This window comes from Callithrix jacchus, chromosome 6 (assembly GCF_049354715.1).
Source record: "Callithrix jacchus isolate 240 chromosome 6, calJac240_pri, whole genome shotgun sequence".
NCBI lineage: Eukaryota > Metazoa > Chordata > Mammalia > Primates > Cebidae > Callithrix > Callithrix jacchus.
Window position 1 is genome coordinate 18,287,461 of NC_133507.1, and position 12,517 is coordinate 18,299,977.

Here is a 12,517-nt window from a genome sequence, read left to right on the forward strand (position 1 = left end):
TGACAAACTGAGTGAATTGCTGATTTTCTCTAAAAAGAATAAACAGAGCACATTATCTGCTCCAACCCCGGCTTCCTGCTGGCTCCCAGAATACCCTGGGGACTTTCTCAGGTTAGGAAATCCTGCAGAGACCTCAGTTGAGTTAGAAGCACTTCTACTTTAATCAAGTCCTGCAGCTTTAGCCATCCCAGAAGGTGACTGGGGCGTATCCTCTGCTTTGCTCTTTTTTTTTTCTTTTTGAGACAGAGTCTCACTCTGTCGCCCAGGCTGGGGTGCAGTGGCGTGATCTTGACTGCAACTTCCATCTCCGAGGTTCAAGGCATTCTCCTGCCTCAGCCTCCCGAGAAGCTGGGACTGCTGTACAGGCGCCCGCCATCACACCCAGCTAATTTTTATATTTTTAGTAGAGACAGAGTTTCACCATGTTGGCCAGGATGGTCTTGATCTCTTGAACTCGTGATCCACCCGCCTCTTCGGCCTCCCAAAGTGCTGGGATAGGCTTGAGCCACCGCGCCCGACCTGCTCTTTTTGTAAGAAGGTACTGCCATGGTTTTGGAAATTCACTTTACAGCCACATCTCAAGCCAAGATATCTCAGGCCAAGGCTCACCAAATCCCTCGATCCAATGGGCCACTAAAAGGCAAAAATAAGTCCATTAGTTTCCAAAATGGCCTCCCCCAGAAATGATTGTAAAATGAAATAATACAATTAAACAGAATATGGCAAGGCTGCAAGCAGAGGGGAGGAAACAGAAACCAGAGACAATTAAGAAACAGCTCTGCATGCTGGAAAATGATAATGGATCTTTTTTTTTCATCTCAGTCTATGATTCAGTCTTTCTGGTTACATTCTTTAAGCCTACCAGAGCTGCAGAGAAGATGCCATGTCCTTTCGCTCTTCTTCCTCTTCCTGGGCTCAGTTTGCACCTCTTTTTGAGCCTCTGTGACACAGTTGTGTTTTAGAATTCCTGAACTAGATAGACATCCTTTTCTAGAACTGTTGGCTGAACTTGTGTTCCTGAGATGGGAGAAAAGAGCCATTTCCACAATGGTGAGCCCATCTGCAGTCTACTCCTAACAACTGCTTTTCGTGGCTCTGAATCAAGTTGGAGAAATCATCCTGGATCTCTGGAGCCATTCCATGCTTTTCAGGGCCTAGCAAGACATCGCAGTCTCCCTTAGCAAACAAAGGCAGAAGCAAACCCGTATTGGGCTGGGCCTGTTTCTCTAGCATGCATGTAGCCATGAGTATGGCTACCAAGCAGCAGTGTTTAAAGACAAGAACCAGAAAACTGTGGATCACAACCAAATGTGTGCATAGATATGTGTACGCACCCTCCCAAAACTAGTGACAAATCTTTTTCTTTTGTTCTGAGATGGAGTCTCACTCTGCCATCCAAGCTGGAGTTCAGTGGCATGATCTTGGCTCACTACAACCTCCGCTTCCTTGGTTCAAATGATTCTCCTGCCTCAGCCTACTAAGTAGCTGGGATTACAAGCCTGTGCCACCACACCTGGCTTCTTTTTGTATTTTTAGTAGAGATGGGTTTTCACCATGCTGGTCAGGCTGGTCCGGAACTCCTGACCTCAGGTGATCCTCCCACGCTGGCCTCCCAAAGTGCTGGGATTACAGGCTTGAGCCACAATGCCCAGCCTATTTTAAAAATTATTATTAAGATTTAATTAACAAAATTTGTTTATATTTACAATGTACAACATGCTTTATTAATTTATTTATGTTTGTTTATTTGTCCAACATGGTCTCGCTCTGTGGCCCAGGCTGGAGTGCAGTGGTGCAATCACAGCTCGCTGAAGCCTCAACTTCTTGGGCTCAAACAACCCTCCTGCCTCAGCCTCCCCACTAGCTGGGACTACAGGCATGCACCACCACATTGGGCTAATTTTCAAATTTTTTGTAGAGATGGGGTCTCACTGTCACCCAGGCTCCACCTCAGTCTCCCAAAATGTTGGATTACAGGCATGAACCACTGTACTGGTCCATGTTTTGATACATGTATACATTATGGGATGGCTAAACCAAGCTAGTTAACATACACATTACCTCAACATACTTATCCAGTGATAAATCTAAAGCTGTTTTTTGGAAGTCCAAACTGTCGTAAGTCAGAGTCAAGACGATGGGGTTCATCACTCAGTTTGCTACTGAAGCCTAGGTTTTTCTTTTCTAAGATAAAAGAGAATACAGAGGAATACATAAACACTGAGATGAAACCTTTTATTTTTCAAGGTAACATGACAACTGAATGAATAGAGCAATGGCAAAAGATTCTTTCTTCTCCTTCACTCTGATGTACCATGAGTGTGAGTTCTTTCAAAGGCAGACACAAAGGGTCTGGGGCTACATTCAGGCCTGAAAGGCTGTTTCTGTCCACATTGTGTGATGTCTACAGCTTCAGAATGGGGAATGGGCTTCAGGGGTCTCTGACAGATGTATCTCATGCAGTGATTTCTGGTACGGTGCTGATCAGTCTTCAAAGGCTGTTATTTGGTCACGCTCCATAAAACTTGAGCCAGCCCATTTTTCCTTGTCACTATCCTGAAATATGTTGGGAAAAATTTACATGGCAACAAACACCACTTCCCTTCTTGGCTAAGTCGCTCCTCTTATTTCATCCCCTGCTCCCTCTCTCCCAGCCCTATGGGGCCTTGGTAGGCTGGCCTTGCCTGCCCGACAGGGGTTGCATTTCAAGTCGCTCAAGTGTTCTATTCTTGGTACACGGCATGCCATTGCAAAAGCAGTTTCAGGCTCATAGAATTTTAGAAATGGGCCTAGTTTCCCAGCCGGATGGGGTGAGTGGGTGAAGAATCAGCCTTGATTGAATGCCTATTGAGTGCCAGGCACTGTTAGCATCTACCGGAGTTTATTTAATCTTCTCATCAGCTACTATTGTTACCCTCGGTTGCCAAGTGAAGAAATCAGGGAGCATGCAGAAAGCTTTAGTGACTTGCCCAAGGACACAACAACCGGTAGAGGCCTCAATTCCAAACGTAGTTCAAAGGCTACCTGCTTCCAGGAGGCCTCCTACTGGGTTGGTTAAGGGCTGAAAGGGCCGTGGGACAATAACTGAGGTCCATACTGCCCAGGGCGTCCCCATCCCCCATCCGGGGCTGGAAGAGGCCAGAGACCGCTGCCTCCACAACTTTTCCTCCCCTTCGGGTTTGGTGACTCACGACCCTTTTTCCTCTCTCCCAGAACATGACCTCAAATTTCACCCCCTGTGAAATTTGAGTACATATGAGTCAGTCAGTCGGCCTGGACCTACCAGAGCTCCGCAGCTGAGCTACCAGCAGACCTCCTTCCTCTGCGCCCCAGTCGACACCTGACCTTATCCAGCCCTCTAAAGCAGCTTGCGGTCACAATTACCCTTCTCTTCAGCCGCCCCCAACAACATCACACAAGACTTATCTTCTAGCCCTCCTCCCCTTTCCCTGCCCACTCTGGAGTGGCTTTATCCAATGGCGTCTGGGTCCCCGGACTAAAGACGTCAAATGTAACCAATTGCTGAGGAGCTATTCTCAAAGTCTCCCGCCTTCATTCTGAGGAGCAGCTTCGTTGACCAATGGATTCCCTTCTAGAGGCAATAAGCGCTCGGGGCAAGTAGAAAAGCGGCTGAACTGCCCAATGAACAGACGGTTTCCGTGGTTGGGGGCGTGGCTGCAGTTGCTTGGGCGGGGCCGGTAGCGGCGGGAGCTGCACTGGCCAGGGGTTTCGGCTGTATATCCATGAGCGCCGCCGGCAGCCGCGGAGCTTCAGGGACCGGACTGGAGGCGAGCTGAGCACCTGTAGTCAGTCACACGCAGGTAAAGCCACGGCCAAGCGAGTTCCGTGGAGTGGGGATAGGACCCCGTACTCGGCGAACCGAATCCTCGAGTCCCGAGTTTCCCGGCTCAGCTTGGCCCATCACGCCTCAGCCTGAGGGGATCCTCGGATCCTGGGGTGAGGTCCTCGGGGGCCTGTTCTCTGGCGCCGCGGGGGCCCCCAGGGCTGGCTTGCCCAGGGGCGGGGGCAGCCCAGATCGCGGCAGGGGATACGCCTTCCTGAGCCCTTTGTCCCCTCCTGCCTGAGGAACCGAGGTTGGGGACAGCCCCGACCGCGGCCTCTCTGGCTGCCATTCCCCCCTCGGCGCCCACCCTTGGGGCTTCTGGGGCTTGGGGAGGGGTCTGCCGGTTCAGGCTTGGGGAAGAAGGTCCGGGATCCGCCCCTGGAAGGACAGGGCCGAGGAGCCTGATTACAGCCCCAGATACCTGAGAGGCCTCTGCGTTTCGGGGCTCCCGGGGCACACCCAGTACCAGTGGGTTTAAGTTCTAGGGAGGCAGCTTTTGACCCACTTGCAAGCACATTTGCAGAGTTCGGCCCCGCACCCGGCACTGTTCTAGGCACTTCGTGGGCTTTTCCCACAGCTAGAGCTGTCCAGCAGCGCAGGAGGCTGCCTGCCAGGCCAGGCAGCTGGCGCCTCGACCTTGGCAATGTCCAAGCAGTGGCGGGTGACAGCTACCTGTGCGAGATGCTTAGAAAGGACTCCCGGGGAGGACCGCATGGCCAGTCTGTAAGGCCCTGCTCTCTTCCCACAGGTGCACTCTAGGTGACCTTTAATGCCTAGCTAGAGAAGAGTATTTCTGGGGGTCCATTAGGTTCCAAGTGGCTGTTGAATTCTCCCATCATGAATTTTGAGGTTTCAGTTCTCAAGAGTGGGCGTTAGCAAAGAGACTGGATTATACAAAAAGATAGAGGTTTATTTAGCCACTAGGAAACTTCTTAATTTGAACTACCATGGACCTGTCTCTTAATCCTCCTGATTCCTCTATTTTGGTGGCTCGACTTCCAGTTTGTCAGTTTCACCTGCATTCCAGTAACCAAATCCAAACGCAGCTTCCAAGAACAGCTCCGTATAGGGAGCTGGAGAGTGCAGGTTTGGCAGGGTCAACGAGATCTGTGTCCAGAGCTTTTCGAAGGCCATTTTCTTACATCCACATTAAGCAGATCTAAAAGAGAAACCCTTCACTACCTCTGTCATTTGCCTGAATAGAGAGAACCTAATAATCTTATAAACGTCAGGAGGCAGAGAAAGAATCTTAGCACAACTTGCTCTGCATTTTAGGATGAATTAATCTTTGAATAGCTAGTCAGAAAGCAGACCAGTCCACATACTGCTGGTAGTCAGCACGGACTTGTGACATTTTAGAACTGAATGCCCCTTAGATACAGCTCATCTCTAAGTCTAATTAGATAGACTCTAATTCAGTCTCCTCAATGCACAGGTGCGGAAACTGAGGCCTGGGGTGATCACAAGGCTGGGTGATCATCACAGACCAGTGACTAAGGGTTGATCTCTTGACTTTAGATCTAGCCAGTGCATGACTTATTTCACTCCAAGCTTAGTTAGCTCATTCTCAGTGTTTTAAGTTCTATGGCAGTCCAGAGGTTAGGAGGACAGATTTTGGTGCCTGAGTGTCCGGATTTGAATCCTAGCCCTGCCTCTTACTGGCTGTGCAACCTTGGGCAAACCTCTCTGTGCCTCTGTTTCCTCACCTCCAAAACAGAAATAATAATGATACATTAGAAGGTTGTTTTGAGTTACTATACCTGAAGCATTTAGAACAGTACCTGACACAGGGTAAGCACTAGAGATTTGTTAGATATGATATTCTTTTGCCTTTTTATATATTTTTTCATATCCACCACCCAGTATCTCCTATCAGGAGCTAATTTTCCCCCCAGTCCCCTTCCTCCCACCCCCTAATTCATTAAACATATTCCAGATTTCATTTTAACACTGACATCTGCAGGGGTTTCCAAGTCAGGTTGCATTTTATATCTTTCTTATTTTTCTGATTCAGGTAATTCAGTTACTATGTTAGCTCCCCCCTTGTAGTTACATTCTTCTTAGGCTCTGAACCTTTTTAAATTCTTCTTAAAAGCAGGCAGTGAGTGAGGTGGGAATCCCTTGAAATGGTGAAGTCCTGGATGATACCAGTGTCTGTGGTGTCCTTCCAAATATGTATTCCCTCTCTTTAGCCCTCCTCCCCAGTGATCAGTGTGATGCAGCTTGATTCTAAGTGGATGAACATTTGTAGATTAAGATTTTATGAGCCACCGTATTAAGTGCTTTCCGGAAGTTCAGGGATCGTGTGTCAACCGCATTTAAGCAAGTTACTTAGTCATTCGAGTAGGGGGAGCACCAGCAGCGCCTGCCTGGCCTGGCAGAAGCAGAAGTGTGTGACTGATCCCCGCTGGCAATCTAGCTTGTTCACTGGTTTATCTGCGTTTTTCCTGTTCTTTTCCAGAGCTTGAAATAAACCAGGCAGCAAGTACAATGGAATGGTCTTTTTCCTCTCATTTTATGGGGATCATTGGCTTTCTTCCTTTTTTACTTTCACGTTCATTTCCTTTATCGCCTTCACGGGTCTGACAAATAGCTACTATCACTGTGCTGGCCGATTCCCTTTTGATGAAAAGATGCCTGTCACTTCCATTTTTTGCAGGAATCCAGTCAGTCACCTTTGATTTTTCTCTTCTGCTTTTACTTGTTTTCTAGATTGAACCAAAGATTATCACTTATTAAATGGCACCTTCATATGCTTTATTTTCCTTGAGTTGATTCTGAATTTGGTTTTTGTTTAGGCTATTCTAGAGATCAGCCATTTTAGAATAATAGTTTTCATTTCTTTGCTTGTGTGTTAATATGGGCCCCTTTCTCTCTTTCTCACTCTGTTTTCTCAACATTTTGGTGAAAGGGCTTCTCATTCGCTGTTACTCATTGCTGTGAGCATGAACGCCTTGTCCTGGTAATCTCTGGCAGGACCCATAACCTCTGTAGTGGTTCCCACTGCCCTTGTTCAGAGCTCCTGGCCTGAGCAGGAAATAATTTCTTTGGTCTTATTGGAGACAGGGGCAGAGTCTGTCTTATTTTGGCCTAAAATCTCGCTCTTTTAAAAGCCCCGGCAGAGAGACATTTCCAATATAATGGAATTTCGTGTGACAGAATATCTGCCATGACCTATAGCTTAAAGTATTCCCATTTTTATTACATTATGAGTTTTGAGTACTCCATGACCAGTTTCAGAGTAAAGATGATGTGGGGCACAAGGTGTTTAAGCCTTTCAGTTTCATCTTGGGCTAAGCTATCCCCAGCAACAGAGCAATGAGAAGTTCAGAGTGCCTCTTAAATGTCTAGTGTTAGGATTTTATAGCAACTTTGCATGGTTCAGCATTTTGGCCTGTGCATGATTAGGACATTTTTAAGCCCTGTGCTGCTGTTTCTGTGTTGATACCACACAGGTGCTAATGTTATCTCCTTTCAGGATTATTTTCTTCTTTTTTTTTTGAGACGGAGTTTTGTTCTTGTTACCCAGGCTGGAGTGCAATGGCATGATCTCGGCTCACCGCAACCTCCGCCTCCTGGGTTCCGGCAATTCTCCTGCCTCAGCCTCCTGAGTAGCTGGGATTACAGGCACGCGCCACCATGCCCAGCTAATTTTTTGTATTTTTAGTAAAGACGGGGTTTCACCATGTTGACCAGGATGGTCTCGATCTCTTGACCTCGTGATCCACCTGCCTCAGCCTCCCAAAGTGCTGGGATTACAGGCTTGAGCCACCGCGCCCGGCCCAGGATTATTTTCATATCTGCAGATTTCTTTTTTGTTGTCTTGTCCAGGCATCATGTTTTGGGATTAAACGTTTTCTGTTTGTAAAATGGTTGGTGTGGACAGATGTTAAGCCCCACTGTTACCCCTGAGGCTTGTGGACTGGGCCGAGTTGGGTGAGTGGCATGTTACATACCGACCCATCGTCTGATCTTTTGCAATAGTTAAGTAGCAGACAAGTGAAGAGCTTTTAGAGAAGTGGAACATTGACACCCTTGGGTCTGCCTGATTTCTGATTTTCTTTTGTTGTCTTTAAACGGAGGTTCATTAAGTTCAACAAATTGAGAATCTGGTGTGTGCCAGGAACACAGTTGACCAGATTAACAAATGTGTTTGGTTTGTTTCATAAAAACTATTTCATTTTTAAATGGTTTTTATTAGAAATTTAAAAATTTTTTAATTCAAATTTTAGTTTTTAAAAATAGGTAATACATTCACATGATGAAAGAAAATGTTTAAAAGGCACAAAAGGTTAAGTAGTAAATACATCTCTGTGTACCCCGACCCCTGATCCTCGGAGGCAACCAGCTTCGTGATTTCTTCATCCTCCAGAGGTGGTCTCTGAACTTCCAAGAGATTTTATACATCTATAAGCAAATTCGTTAAACATATTCTGCACACCACCCCTTTTTGCAGAAATGGTAGCGCACTGTATACATGGTATTTGGAACCTTGCCTTTTTCACTTAATATTTCTTGGCAATGTGAAAAGAGCTTCCACGTCATTTTTTATGAAGGCCGTCTATTTTAGATATCTGTTTTCTGTTTCTAAGGATGCTAAAAAACAGTCTTATTTAGGCAGCAGCTTTGCTGGAAATCTTAAAATCTTGTGGATATTTGGAGGCAATTTTTTTTTTCTATGTCCTTCAGCCCTAAGCCTGAGAAGAGGCTGAGGGAGGTGGAGGGCAGCTTCTAAAGGTCAGCTGTGAAGGGAGAGCTGGGGCATTGGTAAGTGAGGAATGCATTGGTCCTTGGGCCCTTCGCCTTGCCCTCTATGCAGAATGTGATAGAATTTCCAAGGGAAGTTTGCTGTTTGCTCTCTGTTCTCCAGAGTAGCGTCCTGGCCTCCCTAAGTTACATTTCCAGCATATTTTTTTTTTTTGAGACAGAGTCTCACTCTTGTCGCTCAGGCTGGAGTGCAGTGGCATGTTCTCTGCTCACTGCAACCTCTGCCTCACAGGTTCAAGTGAATCCCCTGCCTCAGCCTCCCAAGTAGCTGGGATTACAGGTGCAGGCCATAATTTTGTATTTTTAATAGAGACAGGTTTTACCATGTTGGCCAGGCTGGTCTTAAGCTCCTGACCTACGTGATCCTCCTGCCTTGGCTTCCCAAAGTGCTGGGATTGCAGGTGTAAGCCACTGCGTCAGGCCACATTTCCAGCATCTCTGTTGCATCTCATCCTGTCTTCTGCACCACAGCATCACTCCACTTGTCCTGCCTTTGGGCGTCCAAGAGGAAGCCTGCTCTTTGTCACAGCACTTTCTGTTTGAGTAGCTTTAAGTGTCTCACTCCTTTTCTCTCACCCCAGGAAAAACCAGCTCTCACACCTGCTCCTCTGCAAAGTGTCTTCCCCAAACCAATACATATTTTTTGTTGCTCTCCTCGGAAGTATTTCACAAGATCTCCAAACCACTTTAAACTTCCAAGGTCTGAGCCTGACCTGGCCTCACTAACAAAGTCTTCCACTGTTGCTGACACTAAGAAGTTTTCAAGGTTCCTTATATTTGAACTTTCTATGGCTAGGCTTGTGTTTTAAATAACTACACTGTTTTAAACATGTTCTTTTTTCTTTTTTTTGAGACAGAGTTTCGCTCTTGTTACCCAGGCTGGAGTGCAATGGTGCGATCTCGGCTCACCGCAACCTCCGCCTCCTGAGTTCAGGCAATTCTTCTGCCTCAGCCTCCTGAGTAGCTGGGATTACAGGCACACGCCACCATACCCAGCTAATTTTTTGTATTTTTAGTAGAGACGGGGTTTCACCATGTTGACCAGGATGGTCTCAATCTCTTGACCTTGTGATCCACCCACCTTGGCCTCCCAAAGTGCTGGGATTACAGGCTTGAGCCACCGTGCCCAGTTAAACATGTTCTTATAGTCTTCAGTGGCTCTCAGGTCTTTGCCTTTTGGGTTTTTTTCTCTCTCCTTTGAATGTGCCTTAACCTTCATCATGCTTATATTTACCTCTGAATCTGGTTTAGAGCCACCTGGAAATTGAATGAAATCTTCAGTCTATTAGTCAGGCAACCTAATCTAGAGTCCTTACTTTCTGGTCTTTGCTCATTGCTGAGTACCCACATTATTAATCAATTGTACCACAGATACTGTGTTACATAAAGTGAGGAGAGGGAGGTGGTGTTATCAGTTCCACTTTTTCCAGTCTTTCTTGGATAAAAGAGAAGCTTTGAAAGGTTGCCTCCCTGTGTGCGCAGTCACATAGGCATGTGTTTGTATGGTGTTTAGTCATGTCAATGAGGGCACTAAAAAACAAAAATCAGGAAGTCCAACATGAATTGCTAAAGTTTGATTCTTTCAAGTAAAGAAATATAGCTGGGTGTGATGGCTCACACCTGTAGTCCCAACACTTTGGGAGGTTGAGGCAGGTGGATCACCTGAAGTTAGGAATTCGAGACCAGCCTGGCCAACATGGGGAAACCCCATCTCTACTAAAAATATAAAAATTAGCTGGGCATGGTGGTGTGTGTCTATAATCCCAGGTACTTGGGAAGCTGAGGCAGGAGAATCGCTTGAACCCAGTAGGCAGAGGTTGCCACGAGCCAAGGTTGCACCACTGTACTCTGGCCTGAGTGACAGAACAAGACTGTCTCAAAAACAACACCAACAAAACAGATAAGGAAATAAAAAAGCCCTTTCATCTAAAAAGAGATATTTTAGCCTGGGCGTGGCTCACACCTGTAATCCAGCACTTTGGGAGGCTGAGGCAGGCGGATCACTTGAAATCAAGAGTTCGAGACCAGCCTGGCTAACATGATGAAACCCCATCTCCACCAAAAATACAAAATATTTGCTGGGCATGGTGGTGCACACCCACAATCCAAGCCACTCGGGAAGCTGAAGCAGGAGAATTGCTTGAACCCGTGAGGCGAAGGTTACAGTGAGCCAAGATCACATCACTGTACTCTAGCCTGGGTGACAGAGCCAAGACTCTGTCTCAGAAAAAAAAAAAAGAGATATTTTAGCACCAAAAATGTTGGAAGATCAGTATCCCAGTAAAGAATACTTTCTAACCAGAACATATTTAGCTTACGAAAAAGGTTGAGTTAATGACCATTGAATTGTGGCGGTTGGGATGGCCTAAAGTGGAGCATTCTACTTAAGGAAAGGTTCCTCTTTTGCAATTTCCTTAAATAATGCTGGTTACTCTTTTGCTGGGAAACCAGGCCATTGATTTAGTTTAGTTAACCTAGTAGCAGCAGCATTCGCTGGGGCTTTATGCCCGGTGTTTTAGGTGATACAGACTACACAATGTGGATATGCAATTGTAGCACCTTATACTGATGTGAACCGATGCTGGAAATTGTTCTTTGACTTCTGAGGTCTGAATTGTCCTGGGTGAAGTGCCATGTTTTCGTTCTTAAGGACTGAGGAGTGGGAGGGGGCTGAAATGAGACCTCTGCAACTCGCCGGAACTAAATAAGGCTCTTCAGTGGTATTTACACATCAGTTCTTTGGAAGCATGTAGTTAAATTTACTAAACCCATGATTTATTATGCCAGGTAATGGCCCAGATGGCTTCTGAGATAATGTGCGACTTCTCGGAGTCCCCACCACACTTTTTCCTCCTGTAGCACTGCCACATTCACTTTGTGCTATGGACTTCCCAATCCAGGGCTGAGGATGTGTCCTTGAGGTTCCTTAGGTTCTCATTAGATGATGAACACAGGCTTTTTGGTTTCATGTTAATGATAATTGGAAATGTTTTACTCGTCTGTCCTGGAATGTTGGGATACTAATTATAAGATCAAGGTCCACCCACACAGTCTCAGTGCCTCCCGCATTTGTATGTGACTTTCTAATTAATTGAAGGCAGCTAACCGTGTTATAGAGAAAAATACAGAGATGGAATTAGTGCAGAAAAGATGTGATAGCATCAAGTGAAGTCAGATGATACCACACAGCACTGTGTAAATGAAGGCTGTAGCAGGGGTCCCAGCAAGAAAAGGGGTGTGAGAATGGACTTGTCACACTGTACCTGGCAGTGTAGGCTCTCAGGACCCAAAGGACCTGCTCAGGAGACACTGACATTGTCTGCAGGTATTTCAGGCCTGAAAAATGGCATTAGTCTCATTACATTAATGTAGCTCATCTGAATTTTACCGTTTCAGTAATTTTGTGTTTTTATAAATGTGGTTGGATCTCTGTAATTGTAAAAGTGCTAAAGGAAGTTTATGCTCTGTACTGAGTACTATTTGTACTGTTCATGCATTTTAAGAAATAGTATAAAGCCAGGCGCCGTGGCTCACGCCTGTAATCCTAGCACTTTGGGAGGCCGAGGTGGGTGGATCACCTGAGGTCAGGAGTTCAAGACCAGTCTGGCCATCACGGTGAAACCCCATCTTTAAAAGAAAAGAAAAGAAATAGTATAATTAATAGTTGGATAAAAGTAGTTCAATTTAAATTTAAGAATCAAACACAAAGTAATTTAATCAGGGGCATCTGGCGGAACTACTTATTTCCCTCAGAGGGAGCCATGTGGTACCTGAGTTTGAAAGACCCCAGTGCAGGAATCTAAGCTCTGGGAGGCAGACAGAGGTTTCCAGTCATGTTTGTGTCATTCATAGGGCTTCTTTCCATGTGTTGAACAGTTCAGAAATATTAGGTGAGTTCAAAAGTTA

At 46.0% G+C, this 12,517-nt stretch overlaps 1 protein-coding gene and 1 long non-coding RNA gene across 13 annotated transcripts in view; one reads left to right on the forward strand and one right to left on the reverse strand.

The window, feature by feature from the left end:
- The window catches only part of ABHD2 (abhydrolase domain containing 2, acylglycerol lipase), a 117,974-nt gene that overhangs the window by 13,505 nt on the left and 91,952 nt on the right, over positions 1-12,517 (forward strand). For 4 of the 10 annotated variants that reach the window (XM_054257220.2, XM_054257222.2, XM_054257219.2 and 1 more), the window contains exon 1: positions 3,714-3,821. The exons of the other annotated variants lie outside the window; for them this stretch is intronic. The gene's annotated coding sequence lies outside the window, so the exon portion shown is untranslated. Of the gene's footprint in view, positions 1-3,713; positions 3,822-12,517 lie in introns of those variants that run through there. 10 annotated transcript variants of the gene reach the window in all.
- On the reverse strand, positions 142-3,398 carry LOC100896659 (uncharacterized). 3 transcript variants are annotated; one of them, XR_004744382.3, is made up of 4 exons: positions 3,284-3,398; positions 2,062-2,184; positions 863-1,017; positions 142-633 (listed from the first exon to the last, which is right to left on the reverse strand). It is a non-coding gene; the product is annotated as an uncharacterized LOC100896659 (long non-coding RNA). The 3 variants fall into 3 exon arrangements; XR_008482010.2 differs by lacking the exon at positions 863-1,017; XR_144088.7 differs by lacking the exons at positions 142-633; positions 863-1,017; positions 2,062-2,184 and adding an exon at positions 2,217-2,556.